The sequence below is a fragment of the Sceloporus undulatus genome, chromosome 6 (assembly GCF_019175285.1).
Source record: "Sceloporus undulatus isolate JIND9_A2432 ecotype Alabama chromosome 6, SceUnd_v1.1, whole genome shotgun sequence".
NCBI lineage: Eukaryota > Metazoa > Chordata > Lepidosauria > Squamata > Phrynosomatidae > Sceloporus > Sceloporus undulatus.
The window spans coordinates 112683460-112708570 of NC_056527.1; the positions used below are offsets into that span (position 1 = coordinate 112683460).

The 25111-nt window shown below is 42.5% G+C and overlaps 1 protein-coding gene across 3 annotated transcripts in view; it reads left to right on the plus strand.

Annotated features, from left to right (window-relative positions):
- The first annotated feature begins 8368 nt into the window (after positions 1–8368).
- The window catches only part of LOC121933379 (vigilin-like), a 67651-nt gene continuing 50908 nt past the window's right edge, over positions 8369–25111 (plus strand). For all 3 annotated transcript variants that reach the window (XM_042473017.1, XM_042473021.1, XM_042473018.1), the window contains exon 1: positions 8369–8562. The gene's annotated coding sequence lies outside the window, so the exon portion shown is untranslated. The remainder of the gene's footprint in view (positions 8563–25111) is intronic.

Below are 25111 nucleotides of genomic sequence, written 5' to 3' on the forward strand. Positions count from 1 at the left end.
AATTACACACACACACACACACACACATTTTGTTTCAATCCCAAGATCCAACCACTGAATCAGTGGAATTTATGTAAGTGTTGACTTCCCACCTTCTCATTGATTTTGTGGGTCTAAACTGTTCTGTTGGTTTGGATTAAGTCTTAAAATGGGATAACCTTCAGATCCCAATTCCAATTCATTCAAAATAATTAATTAAAACCAAACAATATTAGCAGAATATAGTCAAACTTTATTATTCATAATAAATAAATAAAAACATAAATAAAATGTGTAGTGAGCCACATAGGACAAACACATTCATATAATTTAGCAATGTCAGTTTAGCATACAAAATTTAACAACATACAAAAATAGCAATCCAGGCCTACAATTGGCAATATGTAATAGTAGGAATCTGATAGGGAGGTAGATTTAAACACATAGCTTGTGGCCATCAGTTTTGTTGAGAATTATGGGAGTTGTAGTTTATAAAAAGTAACTTTCCAAAGCTTTGGATGTACAAAACCTGTCTCCCCGACATGGTATCCTCTCACTGTGTTGGATTACAACACTCTTCATCTGCAAGAACCCTGGCCATTGACTAGTCTGTGAACTTCAGCCCCATTTTGCGTACTACATACTGGCAACTTTTCTGAAGGGGTTGAGATTCACAAAGCAGTTACCGTAATCTTCATTCAAGAGCATGATATCCAATTTGTGAATAAATTTATGTCACACTGATAACCGCAGGTATCAACCAAGTGAGGACAGTGGTTCAATTCAAGATGGCAGAAAAAGAGGACGTCAGGTTGGAGGATCCTTTAGCAGTCCTTTCAATGTCTCAGTTAGAACCTCAATCACTCTCTGACTCAGACGTATGTTTTGAATGACTCCTTCCTAGGGCAGTTGTCTTTCTTGTGGTTTGTACTCTGGGTACGGCGCACCTTCCTCCGTTTAGGCTTGCTTTTGCTGACCTTGAATTGAGTTTGATTCTCAACAACATACAACCCTTGCTCCTTGGCATAATGGTCCTCCTCATTTTCCTCAGCTAAACGGCAGATCTGGAGCGCACCCTCCAGGGTCAGCCCTTCCTCTTGAAGAAGCCGCTGCCTGACATAGCCATCTCGGCAGCCCAAAACCACTTGATCCCTCACCAAGGACTCCCTCTGGTCTCCAAAGTTGCAGAAACGGCTCTTGCGTTGCAGGTCAGCAACAAAATCCTCCAGCGATTCATGGATCTCCTGGAAGCGTGTGCGGAAGAGGAAGCGTTCGTATGTCTCGTTGCGCTGGGGCATGCAGTGGCCTTCAAAATGAGCCAACACCACCTCAAAGTCTTCGTCTTCCTTTGGATCCAGATGGAAGGAGTTGTAGACCCGAAGAGCCTCTGGTCCAGCTATGGTCAAGAAGAGTGCCACTTTTTGGTCATCTGGCCAATGGGCTGCTCCTGTTGCTTTTAGGTAGAGTAGGAAACGTTGTTTGAAGAGAGGCCAGGCTTCTTCCAGGTTCCCATTCATCTGGAGATCTTCAGGAGGCACTAACAAAGCCATGTTTCTAAATGTGATGGAGAGATCTTTCCAGACTCTTCTCTAGATGTTGTAGCTTCACGTCCAACCAAACGATGCTCGTGTGCCCAGAGGGAAAAGGCTCCTGGTGTAATGTCTCTCACAGTAGCTCCAGCCTCCTATTTGTACTTCCGATTGGTTGTGATGAATCATGGGGAACACATGGGGCAGGCAGGCAGGCAGTTGCTTGTTCCCAGGCTTTCAGCCTCCAGGGCATGAGGTGCTAAGATTTAATGTGTCCAATTTGGGAAGAGAAGCGGGACTCACCGACCAAGGTTGTATGCAGATTTGTTCATAAGCAGCTTCTGAAGCACCATCCCATGACTGGCTCTTCACCACCACAGTCTTGGATTGTACCCTGGGGCTATGGCAAGATTCCCACGGATGAGCTATTGTGTCGGCAATATTGGCTGGTTATGTAAAGGTGGAGATTTAGGGATCGGTGACCAAGGTGATCCCCCCAAGATACCAGTTTTTAGAGCTGGAGAGAAAACAGAGCTATCTACTCGATATACTGAATAACTGGAGCACAACATAAATGGAAAGAGAAAGACATATTCATTTCCAAAGTTGGAGACTCTGACCTGCATGACTTGGATGGCTTAACCATGCTTCTTCTCTTTTCTGTTTAAGTAATGAATATGTCCTACTTGTAAAATATACCATAAATTTTTAAAAAACGTTAAAAAGTTAAACAAAAGGAAAAGCCCAGGGGATGGGGAAGGGGCAAAGATGTTGAAGATGCTCCAACCATTTGGTGTTGGACTATGGTTGGTTAATGACATCTTTTCAGGGTCATTGTTTACAATACTAAACAGCCATATTTTCTGCTGCATTCAGTTGCAGAAACATATATAAACATTGTCCTTTCTTTCTAGGAAGTACTGTAGGGTGCAACCCAAAGAGAAAGGTAGGTAACTTCATTGTGTAGCTTTAGCTACAGTAGCAAAAAGGAGGATCCTCCATTAAGAACATCTTGCATCTAAAGACACTCCAAAACCTAGATGCGTGTTAGAGGAAAGAATAATGGGAATGATAGGAGGTAAGGAGGAAGACACAACGCTATAAGCATCTGGGGAGGGTTGATTCTCCTCCAAAGTAAGGCACCCCTTCATTTCTAATTGTTTTAAAAAAGCAAACTGCAGGGAGGATTTACCATTACAAATTTCTGGGGAGAGAATGAACCCAGAAGAGGTATAATTATGCCATCAATTTCCTTAAATGAAAATGTTGAGACATCACCCTAAGGCAGGAGTAGAGTACTTTCCGAATGTTACTCGATTACAATTCCCATTATCTTTGACAAAGGGCTATGCTGTCTGGGAAGGATGGGACACCACTAAGATCTGGAGGGCACAGGTTTCCTCAAACTTGCTGTATGACAAAAAAGAACGAACTCTGGAACTCTGTATCCAGAGTTAGTTATAATGTATTTGTAATACTTGCTTTGAAACTAATGTCCCACTGATTTCAATAGGCCTATTCTAATGAGTGGTTTTGGCAAGGAATGGGATTGGAAAATATCTCTTATACCAGGGGCAACTGGTAGCCCTCCAGAATATGTTGGATTGCAACTCCCACCATATCTCACATTGGGTAACCTGGATAGAAATGAGATGAGTCACAGTATGGTAACATCTGGGAGACTACAAGTTGCCCACCATTGCCTTGTGGGTCAGGATGCAAAGTTTTCACCCAGATCCTAAACCATCTGACTTATCTTTAAGTGGATACATATGGGTTGAACCTGTAATTTCATTCTGTCATCTTAAGCACTTAAGAAAGTTGGCACTTATGCACACAGATAACAATAAACACTGATAATTGTTGAAAGGGTGAGTTTGAAAGATAACATCAGTATGCAAAGGGATCTTGTAGCACCTTTGAAAGAGGTTGTAGCATAAGTGTGCACAAAATAGTGCTGCATCTGCACTGCAGAATTAATGCAGTTTGACACGGCTTTAACTGCCATGGCTCAATCCTATGGGATCCTGGGATTTGTAGTTTATTGTAGCACCAGAGCTCTGTGACAGAGAAGGCTAAATATCTCACAAAACTACAAATCCTAGTCTCATGAGCCATGGCAATTAAAGCAGTGTTAAATTACATTAATCTGCAGTGCAGATGCCATCACAGTCTCCTTCCTTAGATGCTCCATGTTCACCCCATGCATCTGAAGAAGCAACCCGGGTCTATGAAAGCTCATGCTACAGCTTAATTTTGCAGTTAGACTCAAAGGTGCTACAAGATCCCTTTGCATACAGTTAACAACATGGTGGAATTCAAAGATATAGCCATGTTATTCTGTAGAATCAGTATGTTGAGAGATCTTGTAGCACTTTTGAGACTAACTGAAAGAAAAATGTTGGCAGCATGAGCTTTCGTAGACGTGAGTCTACTTCCTCCTGACTTACATCTACGAAAGTTCATGCTGCCAACATCTTTCTTGCAGTTAGTCTCAAAGATGCTACACGATCTTTCTACATACAGTTAACAACATGGTGCGAATGTGGAATGTGTGTCCCTACTGAGCATTTCTATTTGGAAAGTCATGCGGCTGTCCCAAGCCTACTTTGAAGGCACCTAGTCAGAGTTATTATCTCAATTTTGGCTTTGTTTCCCAGGCCCTATTAGATTACGTCATGTTTCCCAGGCCCTGATGGGTTACATAACAGGCTGCTATCAGGCAGGTTTCATCTCTGAATTGGCTGAAGTTTAATGACAAGCCCTGTTAGGTGACCAAGCCAGGCGTGAGATTGATGAGGGAGAACAAATCTGGATTCCATCTTGACTCTGTCAAGCCTCAGATTCAGTTCTTCCATGATGGAGGGCAGGTGGGACTGAGTCAAAGCCCGCTACCTGGTTGTTTCACATACAGTAAATCACATAAAATAAAGAACTCTAGTTTCCAAAGCTGACAGAAATGGCAAATTAAAGCCACTACGTCGGCTCTCAGTGCCAGGAAAATATAGCAACCTGTATATATATAGGGTGATTTGTGTGTGTGTCCAGGTCATGCATATTTGAATCATGAATTTCTCAGAGCAAATACCCAAATCTGAATGGGGAAAGGTTGAGCTGATGTCTATTGATAGTCCCAGTCAAAGCAGAATCAATGGGATTTTTCCTAAGCACCAACTCAACTCACACTTAGGTTCACAGTAGGATTCGGGCGACAGACTACAAAATATATAATTTGAGTATTTAAGTGTGCGTTGTGGGTTGGGTGTGTTTGCAGGAGGAGGAAGAACAAACATCTCAGACACGGCCGATTTAAATCCCGGAACTTGCTTGTTAATACTTTTATTGGACAGATGGTAATTTGCCTGAAACAGAGGACAAACACAGAAAATAAAGAAATCTAATTACATCTCTCTGAAAAATGGGCATACATGCTAATTTCATGCTCTCAGTGAGAATAGCCACATATAATATAAATGACATAAAGATAAAAGGAAAAAAATAGTAATTGTATGAATTATTTATGTAGGATTGCTTAACAGGTTTCTTATATTAACAAAGACAATCGTGTGATAGAGGAGGGGAAGTCATTTTAATTTAATTTTTAAAATATTTGACATTTGTAATGTCTCTTAGTTTTATTGTATGTAAGGTATGCGAGGAGCGTGTAACATTTTATGTAAGATAATAAATATATGTTAGGGGAAAAAATAAGTTGGAATGGACTTGAAAAGGTACACAACAACAAATACTTTAGTTGCACAATGGATGCATATCAAGTATTGTACTGACTATATCTTGTGCCTATTCCTCTATGTAAAGACATTTACTGTGTCTCTGTGGCCTTTTTTTAAACCTTGCATGCTTAGCCTGACTCCTCTAGTTCTGATTTTGCTTTTTTCATGCTGCATTGCACTAAACACAGCCTCTAGATGTCACTGTATTCCCTAAAAAGAGATTAATAAATAGTTTGCAATGGGGAAAAATGTATTTGGGAGCATGTCAGAGATGTGGCAAACTTGAGAGGGAAAGGACTACTTTTTCAGCCTGCATGGTGTATCACTCTCTTTCATGCCTGGGTGGTACTTTCTTGATCGAGCCTTGTCATTAAACTCAAGCTTTTTGAAATGCACTGCCACATGATTTAGGAAAGTGCAAATGCAGCGTTGCAGGTGAATATTAAGAAAATAAAAATGAAGACGGAGGATTATTTGTGTAACTTTAATGTGGGTGATGAAAATAATGAGATGATTTTTTAAAAATCACTATACCTTGTCTCAGTTCATTCATCAAAATGCAGTCAAGAAATGGAAAGGAAGTTCCATAGGAAGTAGATAACATCCTCGAGTGTAAAAACATATAGTTTAATGCTAAAGTTGTGATCATCCATGCCATAGTATTTTTTGATTTCTGTGCATGGTTGTGAAAGCTGGGCAGTGAAGGAAGCTGGCAGGAAGAGAATCAACTCATTTGAAATGACTAACCTGACAGTGCATCTGCACTGTAGAAATAATAAAGTTTGACATAACTTTAAGTGCTATGGGTCCATCCTATAGAATCCTGGGATTTATAGTTTTATGAGATCTTTAGCCTTCTCTGACAAAGAGGGCTGGTGCCTTTCCAAAGTACAAATCCCAGGATTCAAAAGGTTGGAGCCGTGGCAGTTAAAGTGGTGTCAGACTGCATTATTTCTGCAGTGCAGATGTACCCTGAAACCATCATACTTTGGGAATTTCTTGCTGAGATGACATGAAGTGAAAGGTACAGGTGAACTGATTAATTGAAGGAAGCCATGGCCCTGAGTTTGCAAGATCTGAACAAGGCAGTGGGTGGCTGGGTCTCTTTGAGGTCTCTCATTCATATGACGATATCACACAACATTGTTAAAAGGCTATTATTCCATATTAACTGCAATGGCTGCCTCCTGTGGAATCCTGGGATTTGTAGTTTAAAGAGGGGCATTTAGAATTCTTAGCCAGGGAGCTCTTAGGATTCAATAAACTACAAACCCCAGAATTCCACAGGAGGCAGACATGGCAGTTAAAGTGGAATAATAGCACTAAAAAAGTGTAGTGTCATATTGTCCATAGAGTCAACAGCAAATGAAAACAAGAAGATAACTTAAAAGGGGGAAAAATAAGGACAGAAAAACCACTCACCCTGATGAGTTACATTTACTAAAGGCAAACCCATGATTGGGTTGCACTGGGTTTATTTTACTGAAAATAACGTTCTTCTCCATCCGACTCACTCATGGCAACTCTGTGGATGAGACATCTCCAAGGATCCCGATCCTCCACTGCATTCTTGCCCAGATCCTGCAATAAGCCCTTGACCTTAACAACCCCCTGATTGACTTCCCATTGCCCAAAAATAGCTTGACATTGCCTGAAATTGTGTGTGATCACCTCCCACGCAATATCGTAAAACCCCATGATTGCGTTCGGATTGCCATTGGATTATACTTCCAATTTCCCTTGTCTGATAATGTCCTTTGTCTTCTTGGCTGTCCATGAGATCCTAAGTACTCTTCTCCAGCCCCACATTTCAAATGAGTTGGTTTTCTTTCTGTCTGCTTCCTTCACTGTCCAGTTCTCACATCCATACATGATACCTGGGATATATATCATGGCCTGGACGCTTCTGACTTTAGTGCTCAGTTGCATGTCTTTGCTCTTCAGTATCTTTTTAGTATGTGCCCTTCCCATCCTTTCCCTATTCTTCTTCTTATTTCTTGACTGCAGTCTCCATTCTGGTCAATGTTTGATGCTAGAGATGGGAAACCTTTCACTATTTCAATTCCCTCGTTGTCTAGGACCCACCTTTGCGCTTTCGTCTTTGGCCTTCCTTATTAACAGTTAACTGTTCCAATTCCTGAAATCCTTTTGCTAATATTATAGTGTAATTATTATTATATTAATATTAATATTATGGTGGATGTAATCCCACCTCAATCTGCAGAGAGAGGCGGGAAATATACATTAAAATATTATCATTATTATTATTATTATTATTAATACTATTAATGCTGCTTCCTCCTGTCTTCACTCCTCCTTTTTCTGATTCTAATTCTGCTTTTTTAAAGGATGTTTTTCAGCATTACTCATGACTGTACCCCAATGAAAATATCTTTTGTGCTCCTTATCCTTAACATTATGTGCTTGTGTGCCACGCTGCAGGTGCATCTACACTGTAGAAACGACACACCTCGACAACGCTTTAAGCACCGCATGGAATCCTGGGATTTGTAGTTTCACAAGGTCTATTGCCTCCTCCGCCAAACTACAAATCCCAGGATTTAACCAGGATGGAGACGCAGCGGTTAAAAGTGGTGTCGAACTGCATTATTTCTGCAGTGCGGATGCTCCCTGCGCTGTAGAAATAATGCAGTTTAAAGCACTGTTGCTCCATCCTATAAAATCCTGGGATTTGTAGTTTTCCCAAGGTCTCCTCAACCTTCTCTGTCAAAGAGTCACTACCAAACTACACATCCCAGGGCTCTCTAGCATTGAGCTGTGGCAGTTGAAGCGATATCAAACCGAGTTAATTCTATAGTGACGTCATCACTTTCCAATCGCCATAGCAACCCTTCCCCCTCCAAAAAAACCCCGGAAGTGCAAAGTGCTCTTTCTCTTTCTCTACCTCTTTGGGGTATTAAAGAGGGGAGGGGAAATCCCCCTCCATATTAGGCGCATGCGCGGTATGCCTCATAGGGGTCGACCTGCACCTGCGCACCTGATTGGCTGAGGGGGGCGAAAGAGGGAGGAGCGGAGGTTTTGGATGAGGAGGGGAGGAGCCTAAAGGGGGCGTGGCCATACAAAAGAGGCGTGTCCGCGGCGGGGCTTGTCAGTCGGCGCCGGGCAGCGGTAGGGGGCGGAGGCTGCGGCAAGAGCAGCGCCGACGGTGGAGGAGCAGCAGCAGCAGCAGCAGCAGCAGCAGCGCCGCAGCAGCTGCGGCTTCTTTTCCTCCGGGCCTCAGTGGCGGCCTCCGCCGCAGCCGCCGCCACGCTGCGCCCACAGCAGCGCGACCCTCCTCCTCCTCCGCTGCAGCAGCGCAGGTGAGCCAGGCCTGGCGGGAGGGAGGAGGAGCAGCCGCAAGCAAGCAGAGAAGTGGGCCGGAGGGTGGGAGGCTGGGTGGGTGACCGAGCAGGGAAGCAGCAGGCCTCCTGCCCAGACACAAGGCCCTGCTGCAGAGAGAGGCGCCACATCCCTCCTGTCATTTTGTGCATTTGGGTCGGACCCATGAAAGGTGTCCTTGCTTTGTGGATATAGAGGATGCATCCACACTGGAGGAATAACCCGGTTTGGTAGCGCTTTAACTCTTTTCTAGCTCAAGGCTACTCCAACTCCCAGAATTCCATAACCTCGAGCCAGACAACAAATTAAAGCGGTGCCAAACCGGGTTATTCCTCCAACGTGGAAGCAGCCTGGGTGTTGCTGTACTTTACTATAGGGCCAATACATATGTTCAGGGGTATAAACTGGAGGCAGATGGACCTGGGTTAGAGGGTCAGAGGTATTTGGGTTGGACCCATAAAAGGTGTCCCTGTTTTGTGGATTTGGGGTGTTGTTGTACTTTGTTCTAGGGCCAGTATAGCCACCCCTGGATATGTTGGGATGAATTGAATGGAGATGGACCTGGGTTAGAGGATGAGGGGTATTTTGGTCCCATAAAAGGTGTCCTTGTTTTGTGGATTTGGGGTGGTGCTGTACTTTGCTCTGGGGCCAACACAACCAACCCTGGAGATGCCAGGGGAGAGAAACTGGAGGCAGATGGGGCTGGGTTAGGGGGTGCAGAGTGTTTTGGGGTGGGTTTTTTTAGGGTTTGGAGAGAGACCTCCTTGCAGAAGTGAAGAGGGTTAAAAGGAAATCTCAGCCCCCCATTTGGAAGTGGGGATTTGGATGTGTGTGCTTTGCAGGGTTTCCATCCCAGAAGGTTAAAATATGGGTCCGTCTACACTTCAGAAACAATCCAGCTTGACATCACTTGTCAGTTGCCTCCCCAAATAAAAATTCTGCCTCTCCAATGTCATTTTCCTTCCTTCTGCAAATTCCTAGCATTGCAGTGAATGAGATGCTGAAAACAGTCCGCACCTAGAACTTGCTGTGTTCTCCTTCTCTTGGTAACTTAGGGTGCATCTATACCGTAGGAATAATGCAGTTTGACATCACATAGAAGTGCTGCTGCTGCATCCTATGGAATCCTGGGATTTGTAGTTTTGCACGGTCTTTGGCCTTCTCTACCACAGAGGGCTGGTGCCTCACAAAGCTACCAATCCAATGATTGTGTAGGATGGAGCCGTGGCAGTTAATGTGGTGTCAAGCTGCATTATTTCTGTGGTGTAGCAGTTTGAATGTTGGACTCGGACTCTGGAGACTAGGGTTTGAATCCTGGCTTGGCCATGTAAACCTACTGGGTGACCTTAGGCAAGTCATATTCTCTCAGTCTCAGAGGACGGCAATGACAAATGCCTTCTAAAGAAACATACCATGATAGGTTCTCCTTAGGGTCACCATAATTTGGAAACGACTTGAAGGCACACAACACACATGTGGGTGTGACGGAGGTTTTAAGGGTCTCCAGGAAGGTGTCCTAATAGGCTTGTCTCCAGCAGAGAAGGTTCAAGAGAAACTGCTTTGGCTGCTTGTATGGGGGTGTTTGTGGGGGAGTGGGTCATTGATGTTGGGCCTTTCTACCAGGAAGGATTGAAAGGATGCGCAATTTCACTGGTAGCAGAGAGTTTTTTGGTAGAGAGAAGGCTGAAGGCAAATTGTGAAACCTTCTATCATAGGATTATGTAGGTTCTTCTCTGATGTGGGCAATCTAAAGAAAATTGGGGTAGCTATAGTTTGTGGGTTTTGTGTAGATGTTCTTTGGGCAAGGCTAAAGGGGAATTGGGATGTGAGACAATAACTATAGCCAGTCCTCCATATCCCAACAGATTCTTTATCCACAGATTCAAGCGTCCATGGTTTGAAAATATTCAAAACATATATAAATTCTGAAAAGCAAATCTTGATTTTGCCATTTTATATAAGGGACACAATTTTATTATTGGTTGTATTTAATGGAACTTCATCATCCACGATTTTTGGTATCCACAGGTGTCCTAGAACCAAACCCCAGTGGACCCCAAGGACCCACAATATTCACCGGAGATGGTGACTAAGATATCAGTCTAGAGATTTTGTGGATGTCTTGAGCAAAGAAGGCTAAAAGGGAATTGAAACTGCACTGTGATATAAGGTGGATGTGTGTGTCCAGGGTGGTGAATAAATTGCTGATTTCTCTACAGTTCCCCATAGAAGCATTGGATGTGGGAGAGGTTTTAATGTGACAGTTCAATTCAAGGGTTTTCAGTAGTTGGGGGTCAGAGGAGAGTTGGGTGTGGTAAGGTGGTCTGGTTTCTTGTGAGGTGGATTCAGCAGTGAGAAAAGAAAACGCACTGGAGTGTAAGGTGGGTTGGGGAGAGGCATGTTTGAATGATGCAAGAGATGGCAGGAGGTTAGAGTGCTATTGGGAAAAAAGGTTTGGGCACCACTGGAGAAATGAATCTCACCAGATGGCTGTGAAAGGATGAAAAACTTTCCCCCCAATTTAATGAGGACTAGAAAAGAATGATGGGGAGGTATCGGTGGGGGATTTTAGTTAGGGTGAATTAAAATGGTGACAGGCCTTCAGTTGTGATGTCCCTGGAAGATTATCTCAGGCTGCTTGGCTTTGAAAAGAGAAAAGAACCAAATGTTCAGGCCCTGTAGGTGTGTTCAGGATTTTGGCAGCCTGGCTGGAGTGTGAGACATGAATAAGCTTTCTGTGGTCTTGTTTTTCATCTTTCAGCTTCTCCTATCATTTTGGTCAGCAGCCTTCCAGGATCCATCAGGAAGGCTAGAAAACTGCAAGAACTTCTTTAAATGGAGGCTGCATGGGGAATGGATGGGGGACATGGTACCAACCCAAGTATCATTGCTTGGGTTGCTATGGGGCCAAGAGGAATCCTAAATTTGGACACACAAGGAACTGCCGGATGGATGCACCTATCTACTCCTGATGCCGCATTAGGTAGCCTTCTGGTTCTGCAGAAATCTTGTGTGATAGGTCACACATCTACTCTGAGAAGGACTTAGGCCCACTTTTCGTGGTGCTTGCTCTGGTATATTTGTATTCAGGTCAAGATTGCCATCTGCAAGAGCAAAAAGACCTGAGGCGAGGCAAGCGAGTGATTCCCTCTTTGCTTGCCTTCTCTTCTGAGAGATGAGTTTTGACTGCAGTTTTAGTTGCTGCTACAATTCTTCCCCCAATTTCATATACAGCTTTAAGTTGTTTCTTTCTCTGGAGTGAGAGCAAGCATATGTGAAAATAAATCACTGACTGGCACTAGAAATGCACCTGAGTGTTAGGGGACCCACAAAATGGCTGAAGCTGTTGAAGGCTGTTAGGAGATGGTTGAAAAGCTTATGTTGCACTGAAACATGCCTCATATTCCTTCCAGTTCATTTATTGCTCATCTGGCATGAGGTGTATCTAGGTAAGGGTGCTCTGAAATCTCTTTCCTACTACTGTATTATATCTGCCATATTTGAAAATGGCAGGGGTTAGCATTGTATTTTTAGAGTAGGGTTGGTGGAAACTGCTGCCTCCCAGATGTTGATGAAATACAACTTTCTTCATCCTTCACCATTGGGCTATCTTGGGCTGATGGGAATGCCCACAGATTCTCCAACCCTGTTTTAGCATTCCCATCATGAGTATCATGATGTTTTCCACACATCTCAGCAAGGATTTGTTTATGTATAAATTTATCTTCTGAAGGGCATCAATAGTATGTGTCCCATGTCCTATCTTCTTGTCATGATAACCTGTGAAATGGTTTTAAATTGAGAGAACATGAAATGGTGCATAGGTTGTGCATAGTGAGGATTCAAGCCTGGTACATTGAACTAAGAGTTGGCAACAGTGGCCCTATTGCTTTTGTTGGTTATCCAGTTGCTTCATCTTTAGCCAGAGTAAGCAGTGGCATGGAATGGTGGGATTTGTAGTTCAACATCATCTGGATGGCCACAGTTCCCCTGTTCTAACCACTGTATCACCTGGTTATTTAAAGAAAGGATCTTCCGAGTGCATGCAGAATGCATGTTTTTTCATTTACTTGCCCTGTTATGTTACAAATCTGTTTTGAGTTTAGTTCTTTCTTGCTATTCAGTTTGTGAAATAGAAGCTAAAAGCTCCTTTCAGAATATGGGGAAGGAGGTGGCACTTGGCTGGGCTTGTTTGTTCCAGAAGAAGTTTATGGAGATGCAAGAGAGAGATGGACCTAGAAGTATGTGATGATTTGACAGTGACCCAGAAGAGTCTGCAAGAGGGCTTTGATAAATTAGCTTTTTAGGGCAGCAGGTTCAGAATCAGAGTCATCATCCAAAAAAGTGATATTTCCCAGCTCTTGTTTTGCTGGTTAAATACTAAGGCTTCAAAGGGGTTTGCTGCTGTTCTTCTCTCTCCATTCCTCTCTCCCCTCTGGAATAGAGTGATGCAGGAAAGCTGGAAACCACTTGAGGGAGATGCTCAAATTGGAGGAGACTTGCCAACTGACTGTAATGGGTGGCTGGAGTCAGCACGAAGCTCCCTAGGGATGCAGTGGTGGAAAAACAAGTGAAAGAAGCATGCTGTACTTGCTATAGAGAAAGTAGGGAGAATTCTCCTTCTTTTCTTGAACTTCCAAAAGATGTAAAGATTTTGGTGTGTTCCACTCTTGAAGTTTTGGTGGAGTGGTGAGTGTGAGAAAGTGTGTGTTTGTTAAAGTCAAACATCAAAAACTTTCTGAGCAGCAAACCTTATGGGAAAGACCTTTACTTTTGGGCACAGGAATTAAATGGTAAACATACATCTTGGAATCTTCCTGTGTTCTTTCATTGGTAGGACTTAGGAAATTTTACCTTATTTAATTGGTTTTATTGTCTTGTGGCAGAGATAGTAGACGTTATCAACCATGACATCCTAAAGCTAAGCAAGATGAGGCTTGGTTAGGATTGGATGAGAGGCCACATGGGAATACAAATGTCAAGTCACATTTTATTTGTGTCTAGGCTCTGGCCACTGCAGTAATGACAGATTCAAGGGGTTTCCAGGGAGGGCTGTGAAAAAAAATTCTGGCTCAAATTCTGGAGATCCAGTGCTCTCCGTGTTTAGAGAAACAGGCTTCATGTTTAGAGATGTATAACACCGATCAGTGCTCAGCAAGGAGCAGGGCTATGTTGACAGGTGCCATACATCAGATTTCCTTTTGGATAGCCCTGTCAACATAGCCTTGCTGCTTGCTGAGCATTGGTTGGTGTTTCTTCAAGATCCATTAGTATCTTATTGTTCCCTGGTCTGTGTTTGCCTTTCTGTCTCTGTCTCGTCTTGTTAGTACATATAATGCTGAATATCATTGTCATTTGACCAATGGGGTGTGGATTGATTTTTCTCTAATAAGGAGAAGCCCTCCCCAGGGAAGAGTGGGAGAAATGATACCATAAGAACAGTGGCAAAGCACTTGTTTCACATGCAGAAAGTCTCGGTTTTCTGGCAGGTGGTATTAGAAGTAGATAGAGTAGCCAGAGGGCATAAAGGCAACAGATCCCATCTGATCTTGGAAGCTAAGCAAGGTCAGCCCATATTAATATTTGGATGGGAGACTGCCAATGGATACCAAGTGCTGTAGGCTACATTTCAGAGGAAGGAATTGACAAACCCATCTCTGAGGATCCCTTGCCTAAGAAAACCCTATGAAATTCAAGGTATTGCCATAAGTCAGCAGACAATCTGAAGACAGACAGGCTCAAAAACATATACAGAGTAGCCAGACTGGGGAAAATCTTCCCACTCACCAGAGTGGACAGTAGGCTACAGCAGCTTGGGAAAGTTGCTTCTTCTGACCTACAACTCCAAAACTCTCTTAGGAAAGAAGTTAATTTTGATAGGTTTATAACTTGGAAAGTTTTCTAGGGACCTTATCACACCAGACAAATCCTGCTTAGATTTAAAAGTAGAAAAAAATGCAAATGTAGGAGGCTTTCAGATGACGTTTCTCCTAAACAGAAATAACATGAAAATAGAGCAAACAAAAAGTGGACAAAAACGGTGTCATTTTTGTCCACTTTCCATTCGCTTTATTTTCACGTTATTTCTGTTTGGGAGAAACACGTCTGAAAATCATCCCGCATTTGTGGGTCTTTTCTACTTCTAAAATCCCATTTCTGAGCAGGATTTGTCTAGTGTGATAGGGTTCTAGGAAACTCTCTCAAGCTTAGTTGAAACAAGTCAGGCTTAGATTAGCTTTTCTCCTCCTTCTCTTGGGTTTTATGGCAAAGCAAGGCCAAGAAAGCCCACCTACTAATACTGTACTAATGAGAACAGTCTTTCCCTACCTGGTGCCTTCTGTATGTGTTGGACTGTACCTCACAGCATCCTCCACCAACCTGGAAGGTGGAAAGGCTACCTGAAACTATGGTTTTTCTGCTTAACTGTCAGTGCTGGAGAAACTTTGGTCCTCATGATGTTTTGGACTCTTGATTCTCATAATCATTTGCCATTAACCATGCTGGCTGGGGCTTTCAGGAGTTGTAGTCGGAAGCATTTGGAGGGCTGCAGGTTGCCTGCCCTGGTATAGAAAGAGGGGGATGTAAGGGATACTTTTAGATTTTCTCATCCTTGATCAGAAAGACATTTCATGTCTTTTAACCCACTGAAAAAATTGTTTTGGGCCTTTAGTGACAGCAAAATTACCAGCGCTTTTTCCGAGTTTTGTTTTAGTTTTCTGTGCTTATTTTTTGCACAGAAGATTAGGTTTTCTGCAAATGATATTTGTTGTACTAAAGCCCCAAAAGATGAAAAAAATCATAAAAATTACTTGTGAATGTTGTCAACTAATTTTTTTTCATTCTTGAGAGTAAGGATGAAATAAGTGAAAATTTATATCATTAGTAAGAATTCTATCTCATGCTGGATAGAATTCCATTTCCCAGAATTGTATCATCTGTGTTCAGAGCTGTATATATTCTACAAGTTGTATTTACTTGTTTTTTGTGGATTTTTCGGGCTATGTGGCCATGTTCTAGAAGATATACCTGGCTCTTAATATACCTGCATGATATTTTTGATTCTGCCAGTCTTAGATACTGGACTACTCCATGCTGAAATCCTGATCAGTCTTCTTCTGTCCTGAATGTACCTGGCGTCAAAATTTCAAGCTTACGTTTTATATTCATATGTTCCTTAACATGAGCTGAGCCAGTCCCTCAGTTGATGGGTCAAAATGTGCCTGTTGCCTCCCTTGCCTGCATCAAAGAGGGAAATGTGGGATAAGAATTTCTCATGATGCAGCTGTGCAAATAGTACCAAATTAAAGTATTAAACTGCTGAAATTAATGTGTGGAATAGATAGCTGCTTTTTGGAAATATTGTTAATGTATGTGACTGTTCTTTAGCCCGAATCAGGCTTTTCAATAAATAGATGCCTTTGGCATTATTGGTGCCTGCCAGTGGATTGTTGGCATGTTTTCTTGGCCTAGTCTGGACAGGTGTGTGCTGAAGATGGAGCTGAGCATCTGGGAATATCTTTAGCAAACAAAAAAACCTTGGTCTGCTGAATCTCAGTGCCTGTTCATATGAAGATAGGTCCCATGAAGAGGCAGTACGTCTGCTCATTCTGTCTTTTCTATGTGCACAGCACAGGGTATAGTCTACCTGGCCATGATTCCACAACCGTGGAATGGCAAATGCATTTCTTAGATGACAATTCCCAGAATCCCCTGGCCAGCACAGCCCATGGAAATTATGGGAGTTCTTTTAAAAATAAGCATTCTTTCCAAGTTCTTTGTTTACTCTCCCTCAAAAGATTTTGCCTGTTATATGCCTGGTTATCGTTTCAGTGATGGCTTACGTTCCATTTTATTTTTGTAGATTTTCACGTCTGACCTCACCGGACCTTCCCATTTGTTTTCATGTTGTGTTGTATGTTTTTCCTCTTCCACTTGAATTTTATGATGCTCTGTTAACTTTTGGTGTGAATTTTGTCCCATGCTGGGAGAAGTGAGGGCTATAAATGAAACATTTGGGGTTTATTGTAATTCTCATTGACTTTGATGTAGCCCAGGGAATTGAGAAGGGGTTGTTGGTTGCTTAACTATACCAGGTGGCAATGTGCTACTTCCTAGTGGAGCTGTATGTGTGACTTTTTTTTTTTAAATTCAGCTCGGCAGGAATCTTTACAATTAGAATATTAGCACAACAAGGAAATGGATGAGCTAGAATCTTCTTTCCACCATGTGCTCCTTACCTTATTTGCAGGGATTTCTCCCCCCCCCCCGAAAAAGCAGCAAATGATAATTCCCACTTGTATCTGAGGTTGCACAGACTGTGTCATTGGATGTGGACACCAGACCTAGTACAGTGCTTGCAAGCCATATGTTCTGAGAATTGCTGTAGGTCAGTTGCTGAGAATTATGATCAGTCAGTGAGAAGATCTGTAATGGCATATAAGCAGCTCCAAAAAAACCCAGCTTGCCTGGCACCACTGCCCTTTCCAGTGTGTAGCTAGAGGGAAGCAATGGGTGTGTTTGTACAGTTGGTTCATTTTATACTGTTTAAATTATATCTCTAAGATTTATGGAGACAAGTCTAAAATAAATAACTAAATAAATTAATAAATGGGCAATGACAGCGAGATCCAAGAGGCCTGGTCGAATGCTTACCCCAAGAAAAAGGAACATGTACCTTAAAACATTTCTCCAGCAATATGCATGAATTCTTCAGTAGACTCATGGATGTGTCAAGGGTAGAAAACTTCAGCATCTAACAAACAAAATCTGTCTGTGTGTGTATAGGTTATTATCCTCTAGACAAGTCAGTGTGGTACAGTGGCTTGAGTGTTGGACTGTGACTCTGGAGACTGGGGTTTTGAATCATCACATGGACACAGCAACCCATTGGGTGGCCTTAGGCAAGTCACACACACTCTGCTTCAGAAGAAAGGCCAAGGCAACCTCGCTCTGAATAAGTCTTGCCAAGAAAACTCTGTGATAGGTTCACCTTAGGGTTGCCATAAGTTAGAAACAACTTGAAGGCAAAGCACAACAACAGCAACCACCTCTAGACATCTGAAACACAGCAGAGATTTTTTTAAAATTTAGGGATATATAACAGGTACATGTATTCCTAGACATAAGAATAATAGTCTCCATCTGGTACATTGACCTTGCTAAACCAATCAGCATTTTTCATTATTAATAATGATTTTTTCTTCAGTGTTTAAAAGTCTAAATGTGATATCCGCTGCCATTCTCTCCATATTAAATCTATATCCAACAGTGCTCTCCAGAATTGCCAGTGTGGACCACAAGGGCATACTGTTCCAGGCCCAGATATCATAAACTCAATAAATTGCATTAAACTCAGCAAATGTGAAGTGCAGCCTAAAGCATAATTGTTGTGCTCATGAACCCTTTGCCAGGTTGCAAGGCAAGATGGGTAGTGCTGGATTCCCTGTCATTTCAGGGGTGACTGGTAGTCACTATTGACCATCTCATTTAGAGCTTGCAAAAATTGCTTTTTTGGATAGCAGCTCAACAAATCACTTGGTCAGCATAGCAGTGCTGGCTGGTAGATTCTGGGAGCTGTACTCCAAAAGAGCAACTTTCCCAAGCTCTACTTGGGAAGACATTATAATAAGCTTCTGAGGAATTCTGGTGTTCCTCCAATGTGTCCCACAAGGCCAGTTTTGCAGCCTCCTCCAAGTGCTGCTTTAAATAAATTTTGCAAGAAACTGGAGAAAAACCCTTGAGTTTGACTAATGCTTGTTTAGATGGGAGCTAGGCATGCTTGCCTTCTGGCTATTCTCCAGGCATGCCATGAACTTCTGCCAAGACTGGCTGTGCTGTAGTATCACAAATCGACCATCTGTGTGGCCAGACTTTTTGGAAGTTGCATCTAAAATCTAGTATACTTTGGGATTCACAGGCCACAAGCAAAAACTGGTACAGTACCCTTTGTCTCCACCCTTCCACTCTCCCTTAACCTCTGCTGATTTACTGTCTTTTCTTTGCTGTTATTTGGTTTAGTGGATCTCTGGGCTTCTTTGGGCCTTCCAACCCACCTGCCTTGACATAGGGCAGTTGCAGAGCATTGAAATTACCTTGCTTGTAGAAGGTAGAAATATCAAGTGGCTCCCATTTGGCAATATGTAATAGAAAATAATTGTTTTAGGTGGCAGGTTTTCTCAGGAGAATCTCTCAACTTATTTAAAGGGGACTAGGCTGTGGGTGGGAGATGTGTCACCAAATTACACTTGTTGAAAGGGGTGATAATAGAAGTTTAAGGAGCAGGGTTGAGAAGATAGTAATGCGTGTAACTCGCCTATGACAGTGTACTTTTAGGGGTGAATCGCTTAGGTCATACGGGCATCTATTCATGAAGCACTAACAACCAATTCTCCATAATACACTTGTCCCTCTCCACATTTGCGGCTTTGACTTTAGCTGAGTTGATTATTGATGGATGTTATTAATATGTTCTCTCTAGGAATATCTAGCTCTTCCAGGGCAACTCTGTGGTCAACTTTAACCAAAAGTTGCACTGAAGGAACTAGAGAGGTGTTCTCTCAGGTAAAAACATAGTGTTTTTGTTATTTGTGGTTTTTCCATATTCATGGAGGACTTGTGCCCCTAACCCCCATGAATGTGGAAGGACAAGTGTATATGTGCAGTACTAAGCCATAATTTGTGTAATACTAAATCATGGTTTGGGCAGGATAACTGCAAGTCTTGGATTTCTAGTTCAGATGTGCTGGCAAGCCATGGTTTCTTACAAACTAGGAAGTAACAAAATTACACTATAAATCAAGGAGGACATAGTGTTAGGACATAACAGTGGCAAGTCATGGGGTGAACTGGCCAAGTTTTCTCAAGTGCAGAATAGCAAGTTTTTTCTCCGCAGGGGTCTGGTTCTAGGACCCCCTGTGGATTACAAAATCCTTGGATGCCCAAGGCACATTAAATACAAGGCATAGTAAATGGGGTCCCTTATAGAAAATTGCAAAACCAAGCATTACTTTTTGGAATTTATATCTTTTTGCAGATATTTTCAAGCTGTGGATTCTTGAATCCATGGATAAAGAATCTGTTGACATGACTGAATATGCAGAATAAAAGGGTGTTGTTTTTTTAATCCTAGGGTGAGGAAAGTGTGGCCTGTGGGCCAAATGTGGCCCTGTTACCATTTTTGAAATATCCCAGCATCCTGACTTACAAAAAAAAAAAAAGCTAACAGTGGCAACCCTCTTTCCAAAGTCATCTTGGTGTCCAGTGTAGTTGCCTATCCCTTGCTATATATGTTGACAAATGTTTACTTTAAAGCCAGTGAAGCTTTACTCTCTGTAACCTGCACTTTCTGCTGCACACTATCTCTGTTTCAACTTGGGTGGGGAAATGGCAACTCCCTTTGCCTCTGAAAATAAGAGCTGCTTTTAGCACCAGCACCTGTGTAGCCCTCTGAGACCCCAAAGTGTCACAGTGGAGTCCAATTAAACACGCTTGATGGTGCAAGGCTCTTGAGAAGTCTGAGTGAAGAAAACAACATCTGAGTTTCATTCTTTTGTTCTTCAACTTGGCCTCAGTTACTGCTACTTGAGAGTGTCTGAAGGAGAGGTAGGCAATGGGTGAACCTTTGGGGTCAAGCCTGGCCTTCGCTTAATCTGCAGCCTGCTTTTAAACAATTCCCTTCAGAATCTCACCAAAGGTTAGTCTGATCAATCATTCTGTTGACTACTTTTCCACAAAGCTCAGAAGTACAGCTTGATGAGTAACTGCCATTTTCTGTTGTTCATTCCCTAGCAAATTTAGTTCACAGATATAGTACCTCAGAATCTGGATGTTCTGTATGTCGTCTGGACTGATAATTATAGAATTGGAAGAAACCACAAGGGCCATCCAATCCAACCTCCTCCCATGCAGGAATACACAATCAAAGCATCCCCGACAGATGGCCATCCAGCCTGTTTAAAAACTTCCACAGAAGAAGACTCTATCACTTTCTGAGGCATCATGTTCTACTGTCGAACATCTCTTACCATCAGGAAGTTCTTCCTGATGTTTAGGTGAAATGTCCTTTTCTGTAGCTTGAATCCATTTCATTTATAGATGTCTCCATGAATGGAAATCCATCCTTTGCAGCCAACTGAGCCAGACTCTCCCAGTCTTGTTGCTCAGGGATGATGATACAGTGTGCCCTTGTTTTACGTGGGGATCCATTCCGGGATACACCCCCCCCCCGCGTAAAACAAAAAATGTGTATGCTTGAGCCCCATTACAAGTAATGGGGCTCGTGCTCGTGGTGGTGCGTGCACGTCATGGGTGCACACACCATTAATTCTTACGGTCCATGGCACTGGAAGAAGCAACACTGCTTTCCAGCGTATAATGCGGTTACACTGTATTTGTATGCCAATACACAATAGCTGGGGGAATGCTGATCTACACTATTGGTCATTGCTGAATCTTGTAGCAGCATATTCCATAACCTACATGTTGCATGAATGCTTTTTGCTTTATTGATCCTATTGCAACAGTTCTCACTCTTATTGGGTGACCATGAGTTCTGATGTTTGAGAAAGGAGAGACTCTTTCCCCACTGTGCATAATTCTATAAAACTTAGGCTTGCCCCTTAAATATCTCTCCTGAATATGAAGCAGCAAGCCTAGGGTCTCTGGTCAAATCCAATCTTGGTTACCAAAGAGTGCTGTGTAACAAGTAGGCTGTGCATTCTTACCTGTGTCTTATGTTTGTCAGAATCTGCTGGGCGCCTTCCTTGGCTGTATCTCTCTTCTATTAGTGGTAGTTGAAGTGATGTGGCACGTGTGCTGTTGCCTAGCAACTCTGAGGAAGGTCTGTATCCCTGGTCAGGAGTTTTGTGATTGTCCATAGAGGGGGGGGATCCTTTGCCATTTCATACAACCTGCAGCAGCATGGTGGCCCTGTGGCTTGTTTTTCTCATTATTGTCAAGATTGGAGTGAGCCACAAATTATTGCTTCCTTCCCGTATTCTAACCCCACTCACCCAATTGACTTGGCAGGTGATACAGTGGGCAAGTTGGGTTCACCAGCCATGTAGTGTTTTTTCGTTGCAACATTGTGCTATGGATGATTTCATTGCAATATACTATTCTGTGCATGTATTTTCTTTGTGGATCATCTTAGGTTTGGATTCCCAATGACACATATTTTGAAATCCTCACCCACCCACCCCGCTTGCGTTCATGACAGATTGTAAGGATGGTAACCCCAATCCAGTGTTTGGACATAGCCCTCAGAGTCCCTCATACTGACCTTGTTAGCAAAGAATGATAGAGCTACAGCCCCAAACACCTGGAGGGTAGTAAGTTGGGGAAGGATGTTTGGTGCTTAGAAATATGGGTTAGATTCCACATATCACTCCAATTATCTCCTTGCCCAGCTGCTGTCTAGGATTGTCTCTGTTTTCCCTTTGAGCTCCATAAGCTTTTGGACTGCATGCCTCTACAGTTTCCAGCATGTATAGGAAACCGTATGGTAGACAAAGATTTTTGGGGGGGAATCTGTCTAAACAGTAATTAATGAACCTCATTTTCCTTTTCTGTGTAGCTTGTGTTGTTGTGTGATTCTCTGCCCTGCCCCTTACAGTATGTGTGGAATTAAATAGCTTGGGGATTCTTAGTACTTCTGGACCAGTTTAGCCATGCATCTTGTCTCCTTTCTGTGCCAGGAAATGGAAGAACAGTTTGCACAAGGCTATGGCTTTTTGCCCCTAGGTACATGGAAACCTACTGGATTATGCTGTTTTGACTGGATTGCTAGGTGAAGTCCCAGAATGCTTTGTGTCAGGAGCCATTCTGTCCATTATAATAGATGTCCTGGACTTTGTATGTAGCAGTTATGGAACAAATGAGGTGAGATTAACTATGGAGGGAGAAGACAGTGTTCTCTGTCTTGGTAAAGGGAGATGTGCATATGTTTAGGTTATGCACTGCGTTCAGCTTTGTCACTATATTTTAGCACCAACATACAATCAGCTTGTCACTGGTTCTTGAGGGCAGACCCAGATATCTCACCCAGTTGTATGCATGTTGAACATCTGTCCTCACTCCCAGAATTCTCTTTCCTAACCATGAGCTTACCTTTACCCAGAATTTGGAGGCTTAATAACATGGAGTGTTGGGCTTCTGTCTAATTCAACCTGAAGATCACAAAGAATTTCCAGACCAAAAGAGATGTTTGAGAGTGGAATAGATTGTCTCAGAGGCTGATGGATGCTGAGATTTTAAAGCAGAGGTTGAATTGACATCTCACAGGAGTGTTTTAGCTGAGTATTCTTGCATGGCAGGAGGGTTGGAATAGATGGCCCTTGAAATTCTGTGATTTTCCACTGTTAACAGCAAGCACAGCCATTGATGGGCGAGGAGAGTTGTAGCCCAACATACCTGGAGAACAACAAATTGGCAATGTTGTCCTAGAATCCTCTGTTATGGCCATATGTTTTAGGCTGTCCTCTTGAGACTTTTTCTGATGGTGAGTATCAGTGACTCAGAATCTTGGGATGGCAAATTATGGATCTCTGCTCAGGTATGAAGCTTACTCTTTGGATCTTGTAAGGATTATCTCCAATCTTAACTTTCCTTGCCATGTTGTGATGGGACTAGAAACTCACTGCCCATAATTCTCTGGAAGATGTGTGGTGATACAATCTTCCGCAGGTGATCTGAAAGTTATGAAAACCAATTTTTCTCAGTGCTGAATGCAAGTTACCTTTACCCAGAATTTGGAGGCTTAATAACATGGAGTACCGACAGCCGTCCCTGTCCATAATTTCTCACTCTGCAAAAGCCCAAGCAGTGGTTAGTGTCCCTCAAAGTACGAAGCAGTTCCTGTATTTTGAACACTGGGTGTCTTGAGGAAAGTGATCTCTGAGGTGATTGTACGACTAACTTTAGGGCAAACGCCATGGGATCTCATTAACTCAAATTGGAAGTTTTTCACTGTGTTTTTTTCTTTCTTCCTGGTGTACAGAGATATTCAGGAAAGTTTTTCAGCTGTTGAGCATGGGTTAAAGAGGTTGATGCCAGCCTGTAAATTGATGTCTTCCTTCTTTGTTAAACCCTGTGTATACTGTATATACTCATATACAAGTCTGGAAATTTTACTCAAAAAATTGACTCAAAAAAGCTGAGTCGACTTATCCACAGGTCAATATAAGTACTGTACTCTGACTCTTATGAAAAAGAACCATCCCCTGGTGCAAGGCAAGAGCGTGCCTTTAGTGTGAACACAGACAGTTATGCCTGCTGGAATTTTGTAAATACTTTGGTATTGTTTTCCTTTGCTCCATCCTTTAGATCCTTTACATGCCCCTAAGTTTTATCCTCGACTTATGCTCAGGTCATATCAGAATCCATTATTTTGGCCCCCACACCTGCCCTTGACTTATACACGGGGTTGATTTATAGTCCAGTATATACAGTAGTTGCTTAACTTTAACTGGATTGGGATCTGGTTTCTTTCTCTCATTACATTCCACTTATGTGAATTCTGGATTTTGTGGGAAAAGAACTCAGCACAAGCAAGCCTTTAGCAGAGGTTCTTGGTTCACAATCTCCTTTTTACAGCATTTTCTGACACCCCATTCTGCCATGCAGGAAATCTCAATCAAAGTATGCCTGACAGATGGCCATCCAGCCTCTGTTTAAAGACCTCCAAGGAAGGAGACTCCACTACACTCTGAGGGTTGTTTGTTCCACTGTTGAACAGCCCTTACTCTCAGGATGTTCCTCCTAATGTGGAGGTGGAATCTCTTTTCCTGTAGCTTTGTTCCAAATCTTTGCTATAATCTTGGTGGAACTGTGTTAAATTTGTTGTACCAGAATTGTTATTGAAGTTGTTATGTTTTATTTGTAATTTTAGGAGTAGGGGGGAGGGTTCAGGAGATTAGGGAATATTTTATTATTGTTTATGTAATTGTTATATTTAGTTTGCTGTTACCTGCCTCGATTATTATTATTATTACTTTTGCAGAGAGAGCCACCATGGTGTAGTGGTTTGAGCACTGAAGTATGACTGGAGACCAGGGTTTGAATCCTGGCTTGGCTATGTAAGCACACTGGGTGACCTTGGGCAGGTCACATTGTTTCAGCCCCAGAGGATGGCAATGACAACCCCCTTCTGAAGAAACGTGCCAAGAAAACCCCATGCTAGGTTCTCCTTACGTTTGCCATGTGTTGGAAATGACTTGAAGTTACACAACAATAACAACAACCCTGTGGAGATGTTGTTGGACTACAGTGGGCTCTTGGTATCTGCTGGGGTTTAGTTCTAGGACCCCCGTGGATATGAAAATAGGTTGTATGCTCAAGTACCATTAAATACAGTGGCATAGTAAAATGGTATCCCCTATATAAAATAACAAAATCAAGGTTTGCTTTTTGGAATTTATATCTTTTTAGAATATTTTCAGACTGTGGATGCTTGAATCTGTGGATAAAAATTCAATGGATACGGAGGGCTGACAGTGCATTCATCACTATTGACTATGATGGCTACAGTTGCCT